The following is a 23,867-nucleotide window of genomic DNA, read 5'->3' on the forward strand; positions in this document are numbered from 1 at the left end:
ATCTGTTACGACATAGTAAACAGAGTGTTCAGGGGGCACATAGGCACAGACATATAACATATCTTTGTCTATTCCGAGGAGTTCTTTCTTAAGGATAAATGCCAGTATGTTGTCAAAACTATTGTCAACATGCTTTACATAGGCCACTAATTCATTCTTGATCAAAACTAATAGTCCTCCCGATAATCTTCCGTGCATTGATAGTCTAATACCTGGCTTGCTGAACGCTGTGTGATGGGGAAAGTTCTTCGAGTAGAACTCCTTTATAAATGTTTCAGTTAGACATACAAAGTCAAATTTGGACACGTAAGCGATAAAGTCAGTGTCTTCTAGCTTGGACATTAATCCTTCTATATTCCAGTTCAAAAACTTCAAATGGCTAGGACGTATGTTCAGATTACCCTCACTGCTTTCTTTATTACCATTACTTCCCGTTTGATTTGTTCTGTCCTCATCGATTATCTTATGAGCCCTCGACTCACCTCTGACGAAGTTACTGGTATCGTTAGTTTCTTGAGCTGCTTCATTATTTACACAACAACCTCGGCAGTGTCCAGCGCCAGTTCACGTGAGCTATGATCACTCGCTCTTTCTACGTCACAGTCTTGCGCCATGCTGGGGTCATAGCCAGGGGAAGGGTGGGAACCAATCAGCTCGTCGGCACGAGGTTGTCGAGTCACTGGTGTTTTGTTTATGCGTTGTTTCTTCAAGTCCTGTGTTACACATTTGACACTGGCACGCGCGATGTTTTCCTTGATGTCTTGAGTGACGAACACATCTATTGTGATAGGGATATTATCTGATAGGGATTCTAATGAACTGTAGTGGGCCGGGACATCCTGTCACTTTTTCCTTGTTGGTATTCTTTTTTGGGTCCTGTTTTCCATTTTCGATGTCGTTTTCGAGGTCCTCCATTCACTGGGCAGGCAACTCTGACCACTCGTACGAGATGTTTGATTTACTTGATTACCGTTCTTTGCATGAGCTGTACGGGCTGTACGAGGGGGCTGTCTACGTCCTGAAGAGTGTCTATCTGTACAATCCTGCTCCGAATTTTCACTGTATTCACTGAATTCGCTCTGATTGGCATGTTGATCACTTGCACACACACTGCTAACAGAGCGTTTAGGAGACATCGCACCGTGCGTTTCACAGTTGGTGTCGGTGTCGCCAGCGAAGGATGTCTGGAGTGGGGAGGTCGGGTAGGTTGTTGATGTCTCTCACTCCGATCTTGTCTATTCGATTGAGTTTGACTTATGTATTCCTGACAGTTGGAGGCACCTAGGGTGTCAGCACCAGGAGCTGCAGTGTTGGAGACCGGTGTGACGAAGAAAAAATACCCCAATCTATCCTTCTCTCAGGAATGGGTACCTAATCATAATTGGTTTTAGGAAATGTAGGCAGTGAGGTAGAGGAGATGGAACATCTGACTTACTTGAAGAAAAGCGTAACGGCAAACTCTACATTATATCTTTAAATAACATGGATTGCATTTAAAGGTATAACACCACCTGCCTGATTTAACCATTAAACAAGGGTTTGTGCCGCTGATATCTAATATTGTTGCAAAGACAGAACACATGTTGAAAGCTCTCCACTGCAAAGGATATTTTTGATCGGGTTAATCTGGTATGTTTCATTTTGTTGTGGGAATGAGAGTAGGTTGTGGGATGTAGGTGGGATTAGGATAATTGACTTTCTTCGATGGTTAACCAATAGTAGGTGGGTGGCAGAGCGACGGGCTCCATCTGTTGATCATCGATGATTTGAGAGAGACGGATGATCAAAAGAATCAAATATTTGACAAAAGTTTTCTTCCTGGTGTTCTTGGTTTTATATACATAAGACAATGTTAAGAGTCTGTTTGTAAAGAACACGTAACAGAGAACCATTAGTTTGGACAGTAATTATTCGGTCGTGCTTAGAAATACAAGAGATGCCTCCAAGATTTAATAAAAGTAATAAAAGTGCAAATTTTTACATATGTGGTAATCAGTTGCTAATAGGCAAGTGAGCAGAAAAGCAACAGTCTTCTCCGCTATCTTCTTTGTGACTCTCTCAGTGACATTCTCTGAACTTGTGCCTCTTCCACTCGATTCACCAACAAATCTCTTCATCCTTATCGTCATCAGCTGGGCTCGTCGAGCGTTGTGTAGTGTGTGTAATACCTCGGGCGTATGTAAGGTTAGTGTGTTTGTCTTATTGCAAAGTTGCCCATTGATTTCCTACCTTGCCAAGGAGATATACCCTAGAACAGACCTGGGCAAACGCCGCCTCCTGTCTCTGACCGGCCCGCCCGCTGGCCCGCCCACCAGTAAATATACTATATATACAGTATTGGGTAAAACTGAGTAAACTATATTAGTCCGGCCCTCTAGAACAATCCCAGTTTCTCATCCGGCCCCTTGGGAAAATTAATTGCCCACCCCTGCCCTAGAAGATGTCCACAAAAGTGTCAAGCACGAGAAAGCGTATCTACCAACCGTATGGAAACAGAAGGATAAATTGTTTTGCTACACTGTTGTGCCATGTGGACCTGGGATCATCAAGGTGTGGTGACGGACGTGTCTCCTGACAATCAAGACCAACATCGACTTTCCCTCGCTGTACGCATGGCGTCTATTGATAATTATATTTTTTACTTTACAGGAATGTCTTCCCAGGCCTTGTCGACCCTATTAGCTTGTATAGTGATCAATGATTTATGTCTTCCCGTCAGGTTTTCAGAAAACCTTTAATTGTACAAATTTTGATTTGTCTATTCAGTCTTATAATCTAAGACAGTGATGCCCAACCTTTTCCGGTCTGGGGGCCATTCACATTTCCGACATGCGTGTCACGGGCCGCTTCACCGCAAAAATACAAAAATGAAAAAAAAATAGAGCAGATACCATTTTTTTTTAGAAACAAGTTGTACTTACCATTAATTATGCAATAATTAGTGGGATATATGAAGTTGTTTTCCCGAAACCAACTTCTGAATGTCCGGCTGCATCGTAGAGACACCAAGTTGGAGCACTGAATCGAAATGTTCGTCCATCGAAAAAAAGATTGAGTGACGCCACTACGTTGGGATAAATACTTCTTCCCTTTTTTTCGTTTTTTTTTTTTTCGTTTTTTTAAAAAAATTATTACTAACATGCCGATTTCCTGCACTGTGGGCAGAAGTTTCGCGGGCCGGATGGGACCGCATCGCGGGCCGGATATGGCCCGGGGGCCGTAGGTTGGGCATCCCTGATCTAAGAGATGGAATAAGACATACTCTCCTTCTCTTTAAGAGTTCGTATTCTGTCATATGTAGTTAATTCTTTGAAAGAAATAGAGGGTGATTTTTACTCGCCAAAGATGGGATTTGCCTGTCCTTGTAACTTGCTTCCACAGGCAAGGTCTTTTAAAAAAATTAGAAATCATTTAAATGAATTTACAATGATGTAATCATACCAGTCCGTTGTCGCGTACCGCAGTCGGGCGCTGCAAGACTCGCACACTCACACACACTCACAGCCGCACACACAGACTTCCACACGCCCGAAGCGAGCAACAAAGCCAATCACTTCTCAGTGGACACAAAACGCAGACAAGACAACACACAGGTTTAATGGCGATACCCAAACTACGACTCGCCAACTTCAAAGGACGGGAAAGAAAAAAAAAAATAAAAGAAAAAAAAAAGGAAACAGGCACGAAATCAAAACTACAAAGTAACCCGACTGAAGGAGAGATTTCCCCCCTCCCCTTTCGGAAAAAAAAATACGCAAACAGTCAAGTACACCCCCTGAACTAACTCTTGGTCCCACTCGACGAATGTTCACAGTAACATTACAGTTTATCCGCCTCCCTGACTTCTGCCAAAGGCTATGCACAGCTGACCTCGCCACGTCCAGTAACCACGTCACACTGCCGCCGACTGTCCTGTGGCCTGACGATTCACACAGCTCTGGTGTCTTGGAACTTGGCCGCTGGTCGGTAGTCCAAGCGTACCCTTCTGAGCTTTGAGAAGGATGCCTTCGCTTACACCTGCCGTCTCCCCTTTCAGCGCGTTCTTCGGAGCCTGTACAAAGCCATCCCCGTGAAAGACACAGTCTTTGGCCATACACATGTCGCTGACAGGTCTTTGATGAAGGAATAGTTTTGACAGGTAGCTTTAACTTTATACAGTCTAGTTTTCTCTCTCCTCCTTCTCCTCATCATCATCAATATCGTCGTCGTTTTGTTCTAGCACTACAACCATCACCTGCTATTATGACTACTGCTACTGATAATTAACATCGTCTTCTAATTCTTTCTCTATTTTGCTGTTTTTCTCCGCAACCAACCCCATTCCCAACAAGCAATCATTTGTTTTGGAAGCAGCGTTCGGCTTGCATATCAAAGGACCAAAATAGACGCCGCGATCTTGACTTAGTCTCGGACAATCTGCACGTGACGCGCAAGGTGCACCACGTGATCTGATCCCGTTACACTGTCGCCGGCAGGGGGCGCGCACACTTTATCTTCATTACGGGGCGCACCTTCTTTGAGGAAAACAGGGGGAAACTAGATCCTCCTGAAATAGCTGCTGGCGAGGGCAGACGAGGGTGCACTCCTTCTTTATCCTTACTTGTTAAGAAAAGCAGTGACGGAGTTGCGTCCCTTCGAAATGATATGCTACGCCGCAGTTGCTACTATCAACCACTACTAAACAAAGTCGTCGCTAGCTGTGTTTATCTTTGGAGTAAATGTCTAGGCGTTTGCGATATGAAATGACCTTTATCTAAGAACATATTTTTGTGTCTTTTATTGATGAGAATTGCTTAGACGAGTGTAGTTTGGGAGAGTTTTAATACAAGTATGACAGCTGACTATATTTAAAAAGGATAACTTTTATAAATCCAAACAGCACATCAATGAGCACAAATTTATATGAAAATCCATAAAAATCTAAATTATGAGAATTTATGAATATGAGAAAATCAGTTAAAAACAGACTTACACATGAATATAAACAAGCCACATTCAGAAGACTTGCTCACATACTGAGACATATAGATTTCTGCTTACATACAAGCATGCAGCAATACATTCTCACACAAATCATAATACTGCTAATAATAATGTATATATTTATCTACATTCATATCCCTTATTGTAAGAACATTGGTGGACAATTTAAAGATAACAGCTATGCTTACTATGAAATATACAGCAAGCAGATACTCAAAAGGGATCATTCACACATGTACTTTAAATAAAGATTTATAACATTTTCTTTCACACTGATTTAAAATAATTTTAAATAACTTTAGCTGAAAAGCTACAAATGATGAAACTTCAACATTTTTCTATTTCTTTTTGTTCCTTTTTCAAAAAAGGACACAGAGCTATCTTTCAACGAAAAATGAAGGCGAACATTGGTAAACAGATTAATCACCCTTCCTTTCAGATCACATGCACTAAGTGGACAACAGAGGTCAATGCTTTTTAGCTCTTCCCACAGAAGTCGAATCAACTGAGATTTAACTTTTTTCCCAGGAAGTAACTGGTCAATATTTTTACAATAGGTACACTCTAATATCTTAACTGTCTCACTCAGAATTTTGCTTGGAATATTGAGTCCATCCAACTGCTTGTTTATAAGAAACTTTTCTGATTCTGATCCTGTGAGAGATCCTGCAATAGTTGTCTTACATTGATCACAAATCTTTCCCATTAACTTTTTAACAAGATATCCTGAAATATAGTGCAACACATTTTCTTCTGCAATGTTTAAACATTTGTTTTTTGGTGGTGGTTGTATGGAGAAAATGGCTAGAGGGTCACTACAGTTATCATCAAAATTATTGAAAGTGATATTTACTTTATCACTAATGTCTTTGTCATTTAAACAATCACTGTCATGGTCATAGTCATTCTCATCAATATCTTCATTACATATCATTATGTCCTGTTGTTTGTCAGCGGTCACAGATGTCAGAGTCAATAAAGAGCTGTCATTGTCCTTCTGGCAATTACTTCCACGACTGTGATGAAACAGGTTCTCAATCATGAGCTGACGGAAGAATAATCTAAACTGTTCTGCAGTGGGATTATGTAGATGTCCCCCTTTTCCCCGAATGCAAGAAAAAACGTTTTCTAAGCAGTCTTGATTCAGTCTATCTGTAAGAAGGAATGAAATACCATGATTTGTCTGAAGCTCATCAAAAAGCTCAAGCAGAGCCTGCACAGTCATCTTCCACCCTGTCAGACAAGGTAGTGCATTGGATGAGGGTGTTTCAACAGTGCGCAACCATTGCAAAGTGTCACAGAGAAACTCTTTATGTCCAGATGATCGTGGCATTGCATGACCCATCTGTTTTCCTGAACTGAGTCTGCTGCTGTTAAATGCATTAAACAACTGGTCAAAGCGTTCAATAAATAATGCTGTTTGTTTAGCAGCATCGGGAAGTGTTCCAAACTGCACTAATGTTGATATCCCAGCTGCAACTGAGTGAGACAGTACCTGTGCAGCCAACGAAACATTCATTTTACTGAAAGGGGGAAGGATCATGTATTTTTCAGTTAACTTTGGTGCCATTCGCACAGAATTTTGTTTGTCAAACTTGAAAAAGTTTTCCACATGTTCCCAAGAGCACAAACTGCCATTTACAAGAAAACAATGCTTCTTTAAATTGTTACGTATGTTTTTTAGAAGATGTGGGGGATCATACATGAAAAAGATCTTCCCGTTATTATGTAATAAGAATGGATGGCTTTCTGATGTATTAAACTGCTTTTCAAATGTTTTTCTATTGTTTGCCCCCTGGTCTGCTATGATCACCTTCACCCTTCAAACCAGCACCCTGCACTTTATTCACACATTCTTTGATCAGGTCAAACTGCCTTTCCCACCCGACTATGCAGCCGCTTCCCACCCGCCTATGCAACCGCTTCCCACCCGCTTATGCAGCAGCTCACCACCCGCTTATGCAGCCGCTTCCCACCCGCTTATGCAGCCGCTTCCCACCAGCTTATGCAGCCGCTTTCCGCCCGCCTATGCAACCGCTTCCCACCGCTTATACAGCCGCTTCCCACCCGCCTATGTAGCGCTTCTCACCCGCTTATGCAGCCGCTTCCCACCCGCTTATGCAGCTGCTTCCTACCCGCCTATGAAGCCGCTTCCCACCCGCTTATGCAGCCGCTTCCCACACGCTTATGAATTCGCTTCCCACCCGCTTATGCAGCCGCTTCCCACCCGCGTTTGCAGCCGCTTCCCACCGCCTGTGCAGCCGCTTCCCACCCCGCTTATGCAGCCGCTTCCCACCCGCTTATGCAGCCGGTTCCCACCCGCTTATGCAGCCGCTTCCCACCCGCTTATGCAGCAGCTTCCCACCCGCTTATGCAGCCGCTTTGCTCCTAGCTATGCAGCTGCTTCCCACCAGCTTATGCAGCCGATTCCCACCCGCTTATGGAGCCGCTTCGCACCCGCTTATGTAGCCGCTTCGCACCCGCTTATGCAGCCGCATCGCACACGCTTATGCAGCCGCTTCCCAACCGCCTATGTAGCCGCTTCCCACCCGCTTATGCAGCCGCTTCCCGCCAGCCTATGCAGCCGCTTCCCACCCGCTTATGCAGCCGCTTCCCACTCGCTTATGCAGCCTCTTCCCACCTGCTTATGCAGCAGATTCCCACCCGGTTTTGCAGCTGCTCTCCACCCGCTTATGTAGCCGCTTCCCACACGCTTATGCAGCCGCTTCCAACCCGCTTATGCAGCCACTTCGCACCCGCTTATGCAGCCGCTTCCCACCCGCTTATGTAGCCGCTTCCCACCCGCTTATGCAGCCGCTTCCCACCCGCTTATGCAGCCGCTTCCCACCCGCTTATGCAGCCGCTTCCCACCCGCTTATGTAGCCGCTTTCCATCCGCGTATGCAGCCGCTTCGCACAAGGTTATGCAGCCGCTTCCCACCCGCTTATGCAGCCGCTTCCCACCCGATTATGCAGCCGCTTCACACCCGCTTATGCAGCCGCTTCCCACCCGCTTATGCTGCACATCCCCATTCGCTTATGCAGCCACTTCCCACCCGCTTATGCTAGCCGCTTCCACCCGCTTATGCAGCCCGCTTCCCACCCGCTTATGTAGTTGCTTCCCACCGCTTATGTAGCCGCTCCACCCGCTTATGCAGAGATCCCCACCCGCTTATGAGCTGCTCTCCACCCGCTTATGTAGCCGCTTCCACAGCTTATGCAGCCGCTTCCCCACCCGCTTATGTAGTCTTCCACCCGCTTATGTAGCCGCTTCCCACCCGCTTATGCAGCCGCTTCCCACCTGCTTATGCAGCAATCCCCACCCGCTTATGAAATGCTGCTCTCCACCAGCTTATGTAGACGCTTCCACACGCTTATGCAGCCGCTTCCCACCCGCTTTTGCAGCCGCTTCCACCCGCTTATGTAGCCGCTTCCCACCCTCTTATCAGCCGCCTCCCACCCCCTATGTAGCCGCTTCCACCCTCTTATGCAGCGCTTCCACCCGCTTATGCAGCCGCCCTCCCACGCTTATGCAGCCGCTTCCCACCCTCTTATGCAGCCGCTTCCACCTCTTATGCAGCCGCTTCCCAACCCGCTTATGTAGGCGCTTCCCAACCGCTTATGCAGCGTTCCATCCGCTTAAGCAGCCTATTCCCACCCGCTTATGCAGGCGCTTCCACCCACGAGGCAGCCGCTTCCCACCCCGCTTATGCAGCGCTCGCTATGCCCGATTCCACGCTATGCAGCGCTTCCCACCTCTTATGCAGCGCTTCCCACCCGCTTATGCAGCCGCTTCTTGCCGCTCTATGCAGCCGATTCGCACCCGCTTCGCCGCTTCCCCCACCGCTTATGTAGCACGCTTTCCACATCGCTTATGCAGCCCCCGCTTCGCACCCAGCTTATGCAGCCGACTTCGCACCAGCTTAATGCAGGTCCGCTTCCACCCGCCTTCATGCAGCCCTTCCCACCCCGCCTAGCCGCCCCTTCCCACTCGCCTGTGCAGAGCCCGGCCGCTTTCCCCACCCGCTTATGCAGCCGCTTATCCACCCGCTATATGTAAGCCGTTTCCCCCCACCGTGCTTATGCAGCCGGGCTTCCCACCCGGCGTATGAGCGGTCCAGGTGCGCAACGTTAGCGTGTTACGCCTTCACCAAATACAGTTAAGGTTGCGCTAGTTCACTCTCGTCCCGGCACGTCTGTTTCTTTCTCTGCAGTGGCAATCTGTTTACATGGGCTGGGCTGCTTGCCTTATAGCTTTAGCTGCTGACACGGCCGTACGTAAAAACACCAATTTCCCCCCCCCCCCCACCTTATGTAACACTCCATCCCCGTATGCAGCCGTTCGCACACGGCTTATGCAAGCCGCCCCCACCTTCTATATCCTGTAGAGCGACTTCCCAATTTGCCTTAATGTAGTTGCTCCCACCCGCTTATGCAGCCGCTTCCCAACGCTTATGCAGGCGCTTCCCACCCGGCTTATGCAGCCGCTTTCCCACCCACTTATGCAGGCAGATCCCCACCGCTTATGCAGCTGCTCTCCACGCGTTATGTAAGCGCTTCTACAGCTTATGCGCCGCTTCCCCCTCGCTTATGAGCGAGCTTCACCGATTACTGAGGCCGGCTCACACCGCTTGCAGCCGCTTCGCACCCGCTTATCAGCCGTTCCACACCGCTTATGCAGCCGCTTCCACCCGCTATGGAGCCGCGTCCCCACCCGAGTATGCAGCCGCTTTCACACCCGCTTATGCAGCCGCTTCCACCCGCTTATGCTGCAGATCCCCACCCGCTTATGAGCCGCTTCCCACCCGTATTAGTTGCTTCCCACCCGCTCTATGTAGCGTCCCAAGCTTATACAGCCGCTTCCCACCGCTTAGTGCAGCCGCTTCATGAGAAACCCGTCTAGAGCTGCCCGCCTTCCCCACCCGTTATGCAGCCACTTCCACCGCTTATGCTGCCTTTCCACCCTCTTATGCAGCCGCCCTTCCACCACCACCTTATAGTTGTTCCCACCGCTTAGCTGTGCGGCTCCCACCCGCTTTATCCGGCGAAGATCCCCAAACCGCTTATAGCAGCCCGCTTCCCACGCGCGTAGCAGCCGGTTCCACCCGCTATAATGCAGGCCTCGCTTCCCACCCGTCTTATGCAGCGGGTTCCCACCCGCCTTTGTACGTTCACGCCGCTTATGCAGCCAGCTATCACACCGCTCTATGTAGTTGGCTTCCACCCGCTTATGTAGCGTCTTTCCCCACCGCTTACTAGCAGCCGCTTCCCAACCGCTCTATACACCGCTTCCAACTGCTATGCAGGAATCCCACCCGCTTATGCAGCCCGCTCCACAGCTTAGTAGCAGATCCCACCGCTTACAGCCGCTTCCACCGCTTATGCAGCGGGTTCCCACCGCTTATGCAGCCTGCCGCTTCCCACCCTTATGCAGCCGGTTGCCACCCGCTATGCAGCCCCGCTCCCCCGCGTATGCAGCCGGCTATCCACCCCGCATTGCAGCCGCTCCCTTTCCCGCTTATCTGCGTTCCCACCCGCTATGCAGCTCACTTCCCGACGGCTTATGCTGCGCTCCACCCGCTTATGCAGCCCCACCACTTCCAACCCGTTATGTAGTTGCTTCCCACGCCGCTTATGTGCCAGCTGCCCACGCATATGCAGCCGCTTCACACCCTTATGCAGCCGCTTCCCACCCGCTATGAGCTGCTCTTCGACACCGCTTATGTAGCCGCTTTCCACACGCTTACTGCAGCCCTCCACCCGCATGGCCGCTTCGACCGCGTTATCAGCAATCCCATCCCTTATGCAGTGCTCTCCCCGCTTATTAGCCCTTCCACACTTTATAGCCGGCTTACCACCCGCTTCATGCCAGTAGAATCCCACCCGCTTATGCAGCGCTCTCCACCGGCTTATGCAGCACGCTCCACCCGCTTAATGTAGCGTCCACAGCTTATGCAGCAGATCCCCACCGATTATCAGCCGTCCCACGCCGCTTATGCAGCCGGTTCACACGCGCTTATGCAGCCGGTTGCACCCGCTTAGTATAGCCGCTCACCGATTATCGAGCCCTCCACACTCCGCTTATGCAGCCGTTCCACACGCTTATGCAGCCAGATCCCCACCCGCCTTATGCAGCCGCTCCCACCCGCTTATGTAGTTGCTTCCCACCGCTTTATGCAGCGCTTCCCACCCGCTTATGCAGCGCTTCCCTCCCGCTTATCGGCCGCTTGCCCACCACGCTTATGCAGCCCACTTCCCACCGCTTCATGCTGCCGCTTCCCACCCGCTTTATGCAGCCGCTTCCCACTACCGCTGTATGTAGTGCCTTCCCACCCGCTTATGTAAGCGTCTTCCCACACGCATATGAGCGCTTCAACCGCTTATGAGCCGCTTCCCACTCGCTTAATAGCAGTAGATCCCCACTCCGCTTATGCAGCTGCTCTCCACCCGCTTATGTAGCCGCTTCCCACGCTTATGCAGGCGCTTTCCCACCAGCTTATGCAGCGCTTTGACCCGGCTAGAGCAGATCATCCACCCGCTTATGCAGCTCTCTCCAACTCGCTTATGTAGCCGGTTCCTCACCACACGCTTATGCAGCCCCTTCCAACCCGCTATGCAGTAGATCCGCACCCGCTTATGCAGCTCTCTCCCACCCGCTTATGAGCCGCTTCACCCGCTTAGTAAGCCGTTCCCGGACACGTTATGCAGCAGATCCCCACGCTCTAGGCAGCCGCTTCCACCCGCTTATGAGCCGGGTTCCCCACCCGTTATGCAGCCAGGTTCCCACCGCTTATGCAGCCGCTTCCCACCCGTTATGTAGCCGCTTTCCCACCACGCTTTATGAGCAGATCCCCACCCGTCTTAGAGCGCTTCGCCACCGCTTATGAGCCGTTCCCACCGGCGCTATGCAGCCGCTTCACCACCGCTTATGCAGGCCGCTTCCCACCCGCTTATTGCAGCAGATCCCCACCCGCTTATGCAGCCGCTTCCACCAGCTTATTACGTTACTTCCACCCCTAACGAAGCGGACCGGCTTCCCACCCCGCTCTACTGTAGCCGCGTCCTTCTCCACTATCCGCTTATGCAGTCCACAGCTTGGCCCAGCCCGCTTACTCCGCCAAGTCAACTTCGCCCAAGCACCGGTAGTTAAAACTGCAGCTGCTCATCCCCGCCATGCTGGGAGCCCGACCTTACCACCTCCGCTCTAAGTGTACCGCTTTCCCACAGACTTACTGTCAAGGCACCGCTTCACCAACCCGCTACTGCAGCCGGCGTCACCACCGCTTTGCAGCAGATTCCCATCCGCTTATGCAGCTGCTCTTCACCGCCTAGGAGCCCTTCCACACACGCTATTGCATGCCGCTTTCGTACCCGCTTATGCACCGCTTCCCACCCGCTTATGTAGCCGCTTCCCACCCGCTTCATGCAGCGACTTCCGCACACCGCGTATTGTCGCGAATACTCCTTGGGAAGAGCCGTGAGATCGGTACAGTGTGATTCGTCCCCTGGTCTATCACATCTCGATACCTCTACCAAATCTACGTCGACATTTACCGCCCGGATGCGCCTCCACATTAAAATTGCTTCATCAATTAACACTTTAATTAGCCGAGCCTCCCATAGCACGCCATACCCCAATGACAACAACTCAAAAGGCAATTAGTGTATAAAAGAAGGCTATTAATAATCCGAGAGCATTATACAAATTACATCAAATGATATAGTTTCAATTATAATCATAGGTCTTATCTAGGTGTTCCGATTATCTTCCCATCCCTAGTCTAGTAACATGAAAAGCCGACTAATCCCTTAACTAACACAACCGGCACAGCACTCGCACACAATCATTTAGTACACACAAGTTCTCTAGGCACTTGAGGAGACCCATCCAGAGTCGTTGACTCCGAGAATCCAGTCTGATTGATCTGCCTCCGTCATACGTAGACTGACTCCCTCGCAAAGACGCTGAGACTCTGGCCACCAAACCGTCGTGCCACCACGTACTGTCTCAGGTCCCTAGCCGGACTGCTGTCTCAAGCTTAACAGCGCCCTACAGGACCGACGTTACTCATCTACCAGCCTGCCTACTACTGTCTTGCGAACAACGAATACTGGAGACTGAAGGTCGTCACTCTCGGACAGAGCGTTTACCACACCTTTGAGCGTGTGCATGCAGTTGTTCACGATTCACACAGACAAACTCACAGTCAGAATTTTGAACAGCCTTGAACAGATTGGCTAGAACCTTCTCTCGAGTCTGGTGCGAAAAGACCACGAGTATTGAAGGCGAAGTCGAAATGGGCGTGTTTTCAAATGGTTTCGTCCGTGCGAGGGAAGGTAGGAGTACATAACGGGGTCAGTACCAGCGGTCAGTCTTCCCTAATTGCTACCTGCTGGCCCCGAGCAAAGTGGAGATCGCAAGCGATAAACCGTCTTTCTCAGCTGAGTACTGGTGTTGGCGGTGGAAAAGCTGAAGTGAAACGGTTGCAACTGAACATACTGTCAGGGTTAGGGTTGTCTACCAGACAAAGTGAGGCGAAACGGCTTCCATCTGAACATACTGTCTTTCCTTACATCTTTCTTTACTCATTAAGAGGGATAATAATATTAATATACTTTCAGTTCATCCTCCTGATGACTGACCTAAAGTACACCTCGGTTTGAGTGCAAATGTTCGAATTTACAAATGGCCAACAATTCACGACTGCAACGTAGTGCCCCCACGATCTTTTCTTCTTATCTTACCCGAACCATTGTGAAGGTCATCGGTGCTTGCGTCTTCCTGAGTCCACAAAACCGAGAACTGGATCGCGGAGAAGACTTGTAATAATCAAAAAGGGTTAGGACCAAGTTTAGCACCCCTTGTTTTGTTTGTGTGTTCTCCTTGTGAGAGAGAGGACAGGAAAGGAGACAAAGGCAAACAACCCAAATAACACAAACAAAAAGGCAATGGAATTTTTTAAACTTAGGTTTATATCATCTTGTTTAGGTTTTTTTTTTATTCCCATTGGTGACCGACATACGGCACTCCATCTGGGTTTGGGTACAGTGTTCGTACTTTTTGCACAACGCAAGTGGGCATCACTTCACGCCTGTGGCACAGCATCCATTCACCTTCTGCCAGAGCGATTTTTCTATCCAGGTATCTCCTGTCCCTCCAGAGTCCTACGAATTCTAGCATTTGTATATATGTGTAGCACTCTAGAAGTGTACTGAGTATGTAATTGTTGTTGTAAGGTCAGCGTCGAGTGACGCTGTCCTATTTCCCACGCTGGCTGCGTCCGTAGGTAGCCAACCTTGAACTGTCTAACCGCGACCACTGCCCTTTCCCACGCTCGTTGAGCTCAGGGTAGCCGACCTTGAACTGCCCACCCCCCGGCCACTGGTCCATTGTTACACCCGCCTGAGAACTTGGGTGGAAACAATGATGACCAGACAGGGCGAGGGGGGGGAGGGCAGGGGATGGAGGGATCGACATTCTAGAATGTTCCGAGGGTAGGGAAATATAAGTAGCGGGGCGGACAGTGGTTGGCATGCTGTTGAGATTTTGAGAGAGAGAGAGAGGAGGCAGGCCAGCAACCGAGAAAAGAGTTGAATAAAGAAGCTTCAACGTGAGAAATCCATCTTGTGTTTTCATGTACAACGTAGCCCAACCCTACGTAGCCATTGACGTATTGGTTACATATGCTATTCCGAATTGCTCGATTTTGAGGACAAGCCGCCTGTCCCTTCCCGATAAACTCGACGTCGCGACCTCCTACTGTTATGCAGGGTTCCTGGAAGCAGTGTGGACATTCAGGTGTCGCGTTCTGGTCGGGGCAAAGTTTCTCCACCCTCACTGGCCAGTACATCGCCATCCCGCGTATCCGTATTCCACTGGGTATCTTCCTCCTAAAGAAAGTGTACAAAATCATGTGTATAATTGTAAAATCCATAAAATTTCATTTGTGCCCGCACTCACCGCACGCTTTATCTCTCATGCAAAGATGTATATCTATCCATTATCTATAGTAATACAGTAGAATACATATACATGTATATATAATACAGTGGAATACAGATATGGAATGACTTACGTTTTCTAGAAGTTTGGTGTGGGAGTCGTTCGGCATTATAGGACCAGCCATTTATTTCAAACAGCTGACGAATTGCCCTCTCCTTTTCTTCATCTAAATCCCGCAGTATCACAGAGAAACTCATTGTGAATGAAAAAAAAAACTTGTACTCAAACTAGCACGACGCAGACAGAATGAGAGCCTGGAAAAGTCAGATAGTCACGTGGCCGTTCACGTCATGACGGTGACGTAAGGCAGGGTGAGATGTAGCCACGAGGTGTTATCGTCGTAACAGACGAAGTCTTAGAGCGAAACATACGTACTTTGATTACGTAAGAGAAAAGACAATGTTACGCAACGTGAACTAGAAATGAGTGACTCCGACAATTAGGCAATTGAATTACGTAACACACGCAGAGGCTGATGGGACCTACGTCATACACTAAATGTAGTGTGTGATTGGTTGTAATGGTAGGACACGTGGTATGTCTGACCAATCGAATGCATGAATGCCACGTGCCAGATGTTTCGATTTTGAGTTTGAAGGCAAACTCGAGGCTTTTTGCGATCAACTCTTGGGGAGGAACATCGAAGTGAATTCGAAGCTCAAAACTTCGCTACCTCGTGGTCAGCTAAAGCGTAAAAGAAGACTGACTTCTCCTTGTGAACTACAACCAACTCCTGACAAAGTAGTGGGAAAAAGTTGCTCTGGTCACAAGAGTCGACGCTGATTTCTACGTGAAGAAACTTCCGGCTTCTTGGATTACTTAGGATTTACCAAACAGTGTGACCGGTCTACAATGGAGAAAAACCCAACGCCACTGAAGAAAGGTTGCAAGAAAACTTTGACGGACGGCACTGTTAAAACCTATGAATATAAATCCATAGTAAAAGATATACGCTTGTTTTTTGATGATGAAGAAGCAAGAAAAATATTTAATGATAAGTTTGAACTTGGACGAACAAAATCGGGCAGTAAATCCCCGTCTGCTTTTGTGTCTTTTCTACTGGATCATTTCTTGAGCGGTGAAAGTCCTCAGTTTTCCTGCAGTCAAGATAGTGGAATATGTAATATACCCATGCAAGAAAAAACATCTTCAGCAATTCCATGTTTGTTTGTTGGTGAGCACGACAAGGTGAAGGATATTATTGATCAAGTTCATGCACATTTCATTATCGTGCACGTCTTCGCTCGAAGTGAATAATTCAACAATGGATGGGCATGTGCTGACCATCACTTTGGGCTGTGCAACAAACATACTATCATCTGGAGCTCGTCGTCCCCACTAGGTGACAGTTATTTTGCAAACGAAAGAATGTACCTTGCGTACATTACGTCGGGGATCATCCCCATTCAATATAAAAAAATTTCTAATTTTGCCAATTTGGGATATGTGAATGATGCATTTTTGAGAAAACGGCTTCCACGGTTTTCTGCAGTCGTTGACTTCTTGAAGCGCCAGCAGAACAGTCTCCTGTGGACGACGGGATCAGTGTGATGTCAGATGCAAGGCACGCTTGTCGGAAAAATTCGTATCACACTGATCATGTTACTTTAGGACTGTCGACTCACAAGGTTGTAAACCTCCAACATATCACCAAAGAGGACGACGTGTGCACCCAGCGGCACGAGGCAGTGGGATGCGAGAGGATGTATGCAAGTATGAATGAGTCAGGTGTTAGAATTCAAGAACACGTTCACGATCGTAACGTGACAATAAATAAGTTAGTAAAAAATAAAGGTGTTAGAAACATCAACGAGAGGTGGCACGTCGCTAAGAGTATCAAAGCTGGGATGAAAAACTGGCGCAAGGGTAGTAAAGTCAACATCGGCAAGACGTGGCATCCTCAGCTCAGCGACAAGACAGCAGCGGTCAGAGATCATGTGTACTGGTGTATAGATCATTTGCGATGGGCGACCCTGTGAGACTTAGGCACTTGTTGGATGGATGTATTACACATTTCCAAAACATCCACGACAAGTGTAACCAAGCCTCACCTTGCAGGGCAATCGCTCTATATATACCATCTCTAATTAGTGCTGACGGATCCTGCTGCTGTCAGCTGCTGAGCGACTTTCTTACATCGCCATGTTTTTGTATAAACATCCTTGAGGACTACGTGATGTTCTAGGCGACACATTTTATGTTGAAAGTGTTTATAATATTATGTCTGATGTTATCTGCCTAAGCGTGTTCACATTAAAAAACACGATGCACTATGACATGCGCATGGGTCTCGCTGTTTTAGACTGGAATGAACACGTTGATAGAGAACTCTACTTCAAATTACAACAAAGCAAGTGTACAACACAATCGGAGACAGCTTGGACAACGCACTTTAAAAAAGAAAACTTATAATTTAGTAGAGGATAATCTGGAGATGTATCACTGAACAATACAAATTTGATTCCGAACATGAAGAAAACACATTAATTGAAACAGACAGTAGTTCTGATGAAGATTTGGAAATGAATAATATAATTAAATAACAAATTCCAACCATCATTGATAAATGAGATAATAATTTACCATCGATATTTGCACTTTCAAAACTGAAATTATTCTAACCACGGTACAACTCCACACGGACACATGTATTGTCTTTATAGGACATGTTCATTCCAGTCTAAAACTGCAAGACCCACTCGTATTTTTATAGCTGATTTTTATCTTGTTTCACTTTACGTTTGTTATTCTGTGATATCAATTATATCAGTAATAGTGTTAAATTTTGTGCTTCCATTTGTATACTGGTGATTTTGCTTTGTTATGTATCAATCTGTATCACAGTGCCTCCAGCCATTGATTTAGTTTGAAAATTCAGTTGTTTTTATTTTCGTGTCATTTTGAGCTGTTCATTCTTTCTCTCCTTTGTATATTCTAGTTTTGTTTGTTGGTGGATAATACATTCCAGTTCCGAACCCTGACAGTGTGTTCAGTTGGAAACTTTTTCACTTCAGCTTCTGACCGCCAACACAAGTACTCAGCTCAGAAAAGACATGCATTGCTCGGTTTAGAGCCTGTGACAGTAGGTTCACATAGAAGTCGTTTCGCCTCAGCGATCAGACCCTGCGGCAAGTACAATGGTCGGAGGAGGAAGAAGTTTTATTGCCAGGCTACTCGGCGGTGCCTGTGATGTCCACCCCGCCTTTTGTACGGGTAGTAATTGGAGACGACTGGCCGCTAGCAGTCCGCACCGCGTGTACTCCTACCTTCCCTCGCACGGGCGATACCACTCACTTCACTCAGGAGGGAAAACTTCGGCCTTTGACCGATCACCCTACTAAATCCTCATCTGCGAGGATCATCCTCTCTCGTGATTGGTCAACATACTCTCAGTCTTACCTTCAACCATTCTGTTAACTAGCTACAACCAATCATACGTAGCTAGCGCATGATAGACAGGTGGTCACTCTGGCTTATTCCAGCCCCAACTACACCCCCTCTTTACCCCCTCCCACACTAGCGACGCAATCTACGACTCCGGCGCCGTCCAGTCTGGCTTCCATTCACTCCTGTGTCCAGCAGGTGGTCCTGTTCCCGGTGTACTGCGGACTTCTATAATTAACGGGCGCCGGCTGACTGATGCTCTCACCATCCTCTGAGAGATCCCCTGCACGGACAACTACTATCTCGCATTCCAATCTGACCTTGATCTATGTCCGTCCCGCTGTAGGCGGTCCGCGGTTCACGGCCTACTGATCCCAGGGGAGATAAATCGTGGTGAGACTTCTTGGCCCTTTGTCCACCCGACGGTCCAGTGCTGCCAAAGGCCGGCTACTTGTCTCGACATACCTCACCCCCTACAGTTACCCATTCCACCTCCTGACAGTCTGCTTACCAGCGCGTCCGCTTGTTTCATGGAGGGGACAGAAGTGAGACACCAACACTATAGCCCTATACTAGTTATCACATGACACTTATGCAGCCACTTCCCACCCGCTTTTGCAGCCGCTTACCACCAGCTTATGCAGCCGCTCCCACTCGCTTATGTAGCCGCTTCCCACCCGCTTATGCAGCCGCTTCGCACCCGCTTATGCAGCCGCTTCCCACCCGCTTATGCAGCCACTTCCCACCCGCTTTTGCAGCCGCTTCCCACCAGCTTATGCAGCCGCTTCCCACTCGCTTATGTAGCCGCTTCCCATCCGGTGTATGCAGCCGCTTCGCACCCGCTTATGCAGCCGCTTCGCACCCGCTTATGCAGCCGCTTCCCACCCGCCTATGCAGCCGCTTCCCACCCGCTTATGCAGCAGCTTCCCACCCGCTTATGCAGCCGCTTCCCACCTGCTTATGCAGCAGATCCCCAACCGTTTATGATGCTGCTCTCCACCAGCTTATGAGCCGCTTCCACACGCTTATGTAGCACCGCTTCCCACCCGCTTATGCAGCCGCTTCCCACCAGCTTATGCAGCCGCTTCCCATCCGCTATGCAGCCTTAGACCACCCGCTTATGCAGCCGCTTCCCACCCGCTTATGCAGCCGTTTCTCCACCCGCTTATGCAGCCGCTTCCCACCCGCTTATGTAGCCGCTTCCACCCGTTTATGCAGCAGATCCCCACCCGCTTATGCAGCTGCTCTCCACCCGCTTATTGCAGCCGTTATCCCACCGCTTATGCAGCCGCTTCCACACGCCGCTTATGCAGCCGCTTCCCACCGGCTTATGCAGCAGATCCCCACCCGCTTATGCAGCCGCTTCCCACACCGCTTATGCAGCCGCTTCCACCCGCTTATGCAGCCGCTTCCCACCCGATTATGCAGCCGCTTCGCACCCGCTTATGGCACCGCTCCCACCCGCTTATGTAGCCGCTTCCCACAACGGCTTATGCAGCCACTTCCCACCCGCTTTTGCAGCTGCTTCCCACCAGCTTATGCAGCCGCTTCCCACTCGCTTATGTAGCCGCTTCCCATCCGTGTATGGCATCCGCTTCGCACCCGCTTTTGCAGCCGCTTCGCACCCGCTTATGTAGTTGCTTCCCACACGCTTATGTAGCCGCTTCCCACCAGCTTATGCAGCCGCTTCCCACCCGCTTATGCAGCCGCTTCGCACCCGCTTATGGCAGCCGCTTCCCACTCCGCCTATCGCAGCCGCTTCCCACCCGCTTATGCAGCAGCTTCCCACCCGCTTATGCAGCCGCTTCCCACCTGCTTATGCAGCAGATCCCCAACCGTTTATGATGCTGCTCTCCACCAGCTATGTTAGCCGCTTTCCACACGCTTATGCAGCCGCTTCCCACCCGCTTATGCATGCCGCTTCCCAACCAGCTTATGCACCCGCTTCCCATCCGCCTATGCAAGCCCGCTTCCCACGCCCGCTTAAGCACCGCTTCCCACCTGCTTATGCAGCAAGATCCCCACGCCGCTTATGATGCTGCCTCTCCACCAGCTATGTAGCCGCTTCCCACACGCTTATGCAGCCGCTTCCCACCCGCTTATGCAGCAGATCCCCACCCGCTTATGCAGCTGCTCTCCACCCGCTTATGTAGCCGCTTCCACACGCTTATGTAGTTGCTTCCCACCGCTTATTGCCGCCGTTTCCCACCTGCTTTGGATGCAGCAGATCCCCACCCGCTTATGATGCTGCTTCTCCACGAGCTTAGTTGTAGCCGCTTTCACCAGCTTATGCAGCCGCTTCCCATCCGCCTATGCAGCCGCTTACCACCCGGCTTATGCAGCCGCTTCCCACCCGCTTTATGCAGCCGCTTCCCACCCGCTAATGTAGCCGCTTCCCACCCGCTAATGTAGCCGCTTCCCACCCGTTTATGCATCAGATCCCATCCTCTTATGCAGCTGCTCTCCACCCGCTTATGCAGCCGTTTCCCACCCGATTTGCAGCCGCTTCACATCCGCTTATGCAGCCGCTTCCCACCCGCTTATGCAGCAGATCCCCATCCGCTATGCAGCCGCTTCCCACCCGATTATGCAGCCGCTTCGCACCGATTATGCAGCCGCTTCGCACCCGCTTATGCAGCCGCTTCCCACACGCTTATGCAGCCACTTCCACCCGCTTTTGCAGCTGCTTCCCACCAGCTTATGCAGCCGCTTCCCACTCGCATTATGTAGCCGCTTCCCCATCCGTGTATGCATCCGCTTCGCACCCGCTTATGCAGCCGCTTCGCAACCGCTTATGTAGTTGCTTCCCCACACGCTTATGTAGCCGCTTCCCACCGCTTATGCAGCCGCTTCCCACCCGCTTATGTAGTTGCTTCCCACCCGCTTATGTAGCCGCTTCCCACCTGCTTATGCAGCAGATCCCCACCCGCTTATGATGCTGCTCTCCACCCGCTTATGTAGCCGCTTCCCACCCGATTATGCAGCCGCTTCTCACCCGTTTATGCAGCGCTTCCCACCCGCTTATGCAGCAGATCCCACCCGCATATGCAGCCGCTTCCCACGCGCTTATGTAGTTGCCTCCCACCCGCTTATGTAGCCGCTCCCACCAGCTTATGCAGAAGCTTCCCACCCGCTTATGCAGCAGATCCCCACCCGCTTATGCAGCCGCTTTCCACCCGCTTATGCAGCCGCTTCGCACCCGCTTATGCAGCCGCTTCCCACCCGCTAATGCAGCCGCTTCCCACCCGCTTATGGAGCCGCTTTCCATCCGCGTATGCAGCCGCTTCGCACCCGGTTATGCAGCCGCTTCGCACCCGCTTATGCAGCCGCTTTCCACCCGCCTATGCAGCCTCTTCCCACCCGCTTATGCAGCGCTTCCCACCCGCTTATGTAGCCGCTTCCCATCCGTGTATGCAGCCGCTTTCGCACCCGCTTATGCAGCCGCTTCGCACCCGCTTATGTAGTTGCTTCCCATCCGCTTATGTAGCCGCTTCCCACCCGCTTATGCAGCAGATCCCCACCCGCTTATGATGCTGCTCTCCAATCGCTTATGTAGCCGCTTCCCACCCGATTATGCAGCCGCTTCCCACCCGCTTATGCAGCAGATCCCCACCCGCATATGCAGCCGCTTCCCACCCGCTTAAGTAGTTGCTTCCAAACCCGCTTATGTAGCCGCTTCCCACCAGCTTATGCAGCGGCTTCCCACCCGCTTATCAGCAGATCCCAACCCGCTTATGCAGCCGCTTCCCACCCGCTTATGCAGCCGCTTCCCACCCGCTTATGCAGCCGCTTCCCACCCGCTTATGCAGCCGCTTCCCACCCGCTTATGTAGTTGCTTCCCACCCGCTTATGTAGCCGCTTCCCACCCGCTTATGCAGCAGATTCCCACCCGCTTATGATGCTGCTCTCCACCCGCTTATGTAGCCGCTTCCCACACGCTTATGCAGCCGCTTCCCACCCGCTTATGCAGCCGCTTCCCACACGCTTATGCAGCCTCTTCCCACCCTCTTTTGCAGCCGCTTCCCACCCGCTTATGTAGCCGCTTCCACCAGCTAATGCAGCCGCTTCCCACCCGCTTATGTAGCCGCTTTCCATCCGCGTATGCAGCCGCTTCGCACCCGGTTATGCAGCCGCTTCGCACCCGCTTATGCAGCCGCTTTCCACCCGCCTATGCAGCCGCTTCCGACCCGCTTATGCAGCCGCTTCCCACCCGCTTATGTAGCCGCTTCCCACCCGCTTATGATGCCGCTTCCCACCCGCTTATGCAGCCGCTTCCAACCTGCTTATGCAGCAGATCCCCACCCGCTTATAAAGCTGCTCTCAACCCTTATGTAGCCGATTCCAAACGCTTATGCAGCCGCTTCCCAAACGCTTATGCAGCCGCTTCGCACCCGCTTATGCAGCCGCTTCCCACCCGCTTATGTAGCCGCTTCCCATCCGTGTATACAGCCGCTTCGCACCTGCTTATGCAGCCGCATCGCACCCGCTTATGCAGCCGCTTCCCACCCGCTTATGCAGCATCTTTCCACCCGCTTATGTAGCCGCTTCCCACCCGCTTATGCAGCAGATCCCCACCCGCTTATGCAGCTGCTCTCCACCCGCTTATGCAGCCGTTGCCCACCCGATTATGCAGCCGCTTCACACCCGCTTATGCAGCCGCTTCCACCCGCTTATGCAGCAGATCCCCACCCGCTTATGCAGCCGCTTCCCACCCGCTTATGCAGCAGATCCCCACCCGCTTATGCAGCCGCTTCCCACACGCTTATGTAGCCGCTTCCCACCCGCTTATGCAGCCGCTTCCCACCCGATTATGCAGCCGCTTCGCACCCGCTTATGCAGCCGCTTCCCACCCGCTTATGTAGCCGCTTCCCACACGCTTATGCAGCCACTTCCCACCCGCTTTTGCAGCCGCTTCCCACCAGCTTATGCAGCCGCTTCCCACCGTGTATGCAGCCGCTTCGCACCCGCTTATGCAGCCGCTTCCCATCCGTGTATGCAGCCGCTTCGCACCCGCTTATGCAGCCGCTTCCCATCCGTGTATGCAGCCGCTTCGCACCCGCTTATGCAGCCGCTTCGCACCCGCTTATGTAGTTGCTTCCCACACGCTTATGTAGCCGCTTACCAACAGCTTATGCAGCCGCTTCCCACCCGCTTATGTAGTTGCTTCCCACCCGCTTATGCAGCCGCTTCCCACCCGCTTATGCAGCAGATCCCCACCCGCTTATGTAGCCGCTTCACACCCGCTTATGCAGCCGCTTTCCACCCGCTTATGCAGCCGCTTTCCACCCGCTTATGTAGTTGCTTCCCACCCGCTTATGCAGCCGCTTCCCACCCGCTTATGCAGCCGCTTCGCACCCGCTTATGCCGCCGCTTTCTACACGCTTATGCAGCCGCTTCCCACCCGCTTATGCAGCCGCTTCCCACCCGCTAATGCTGCCGCTTACCACCCGCTTATGTAGTTGCTTCCCACCCGCTTATGCAGCAGATCCCCACCCGCT

The sequence above is a fragment of the Pomacea canaliculata genome, linkage group LG6 (genome assembly GCF_003073045.1).
Source record: "Pomacea canaliculata isolate SZHN2017 linkage group LG6, ASM307304v1, whole genome shotgun sequence".
Taxonomy (NCBI): domain Eukaryota; kingdom Metazoa; phylum Mollusca; class Gastropoda; order Architaenioglossa; family Ampullariidae; genus Pomacea; species Pomacea canaliculata.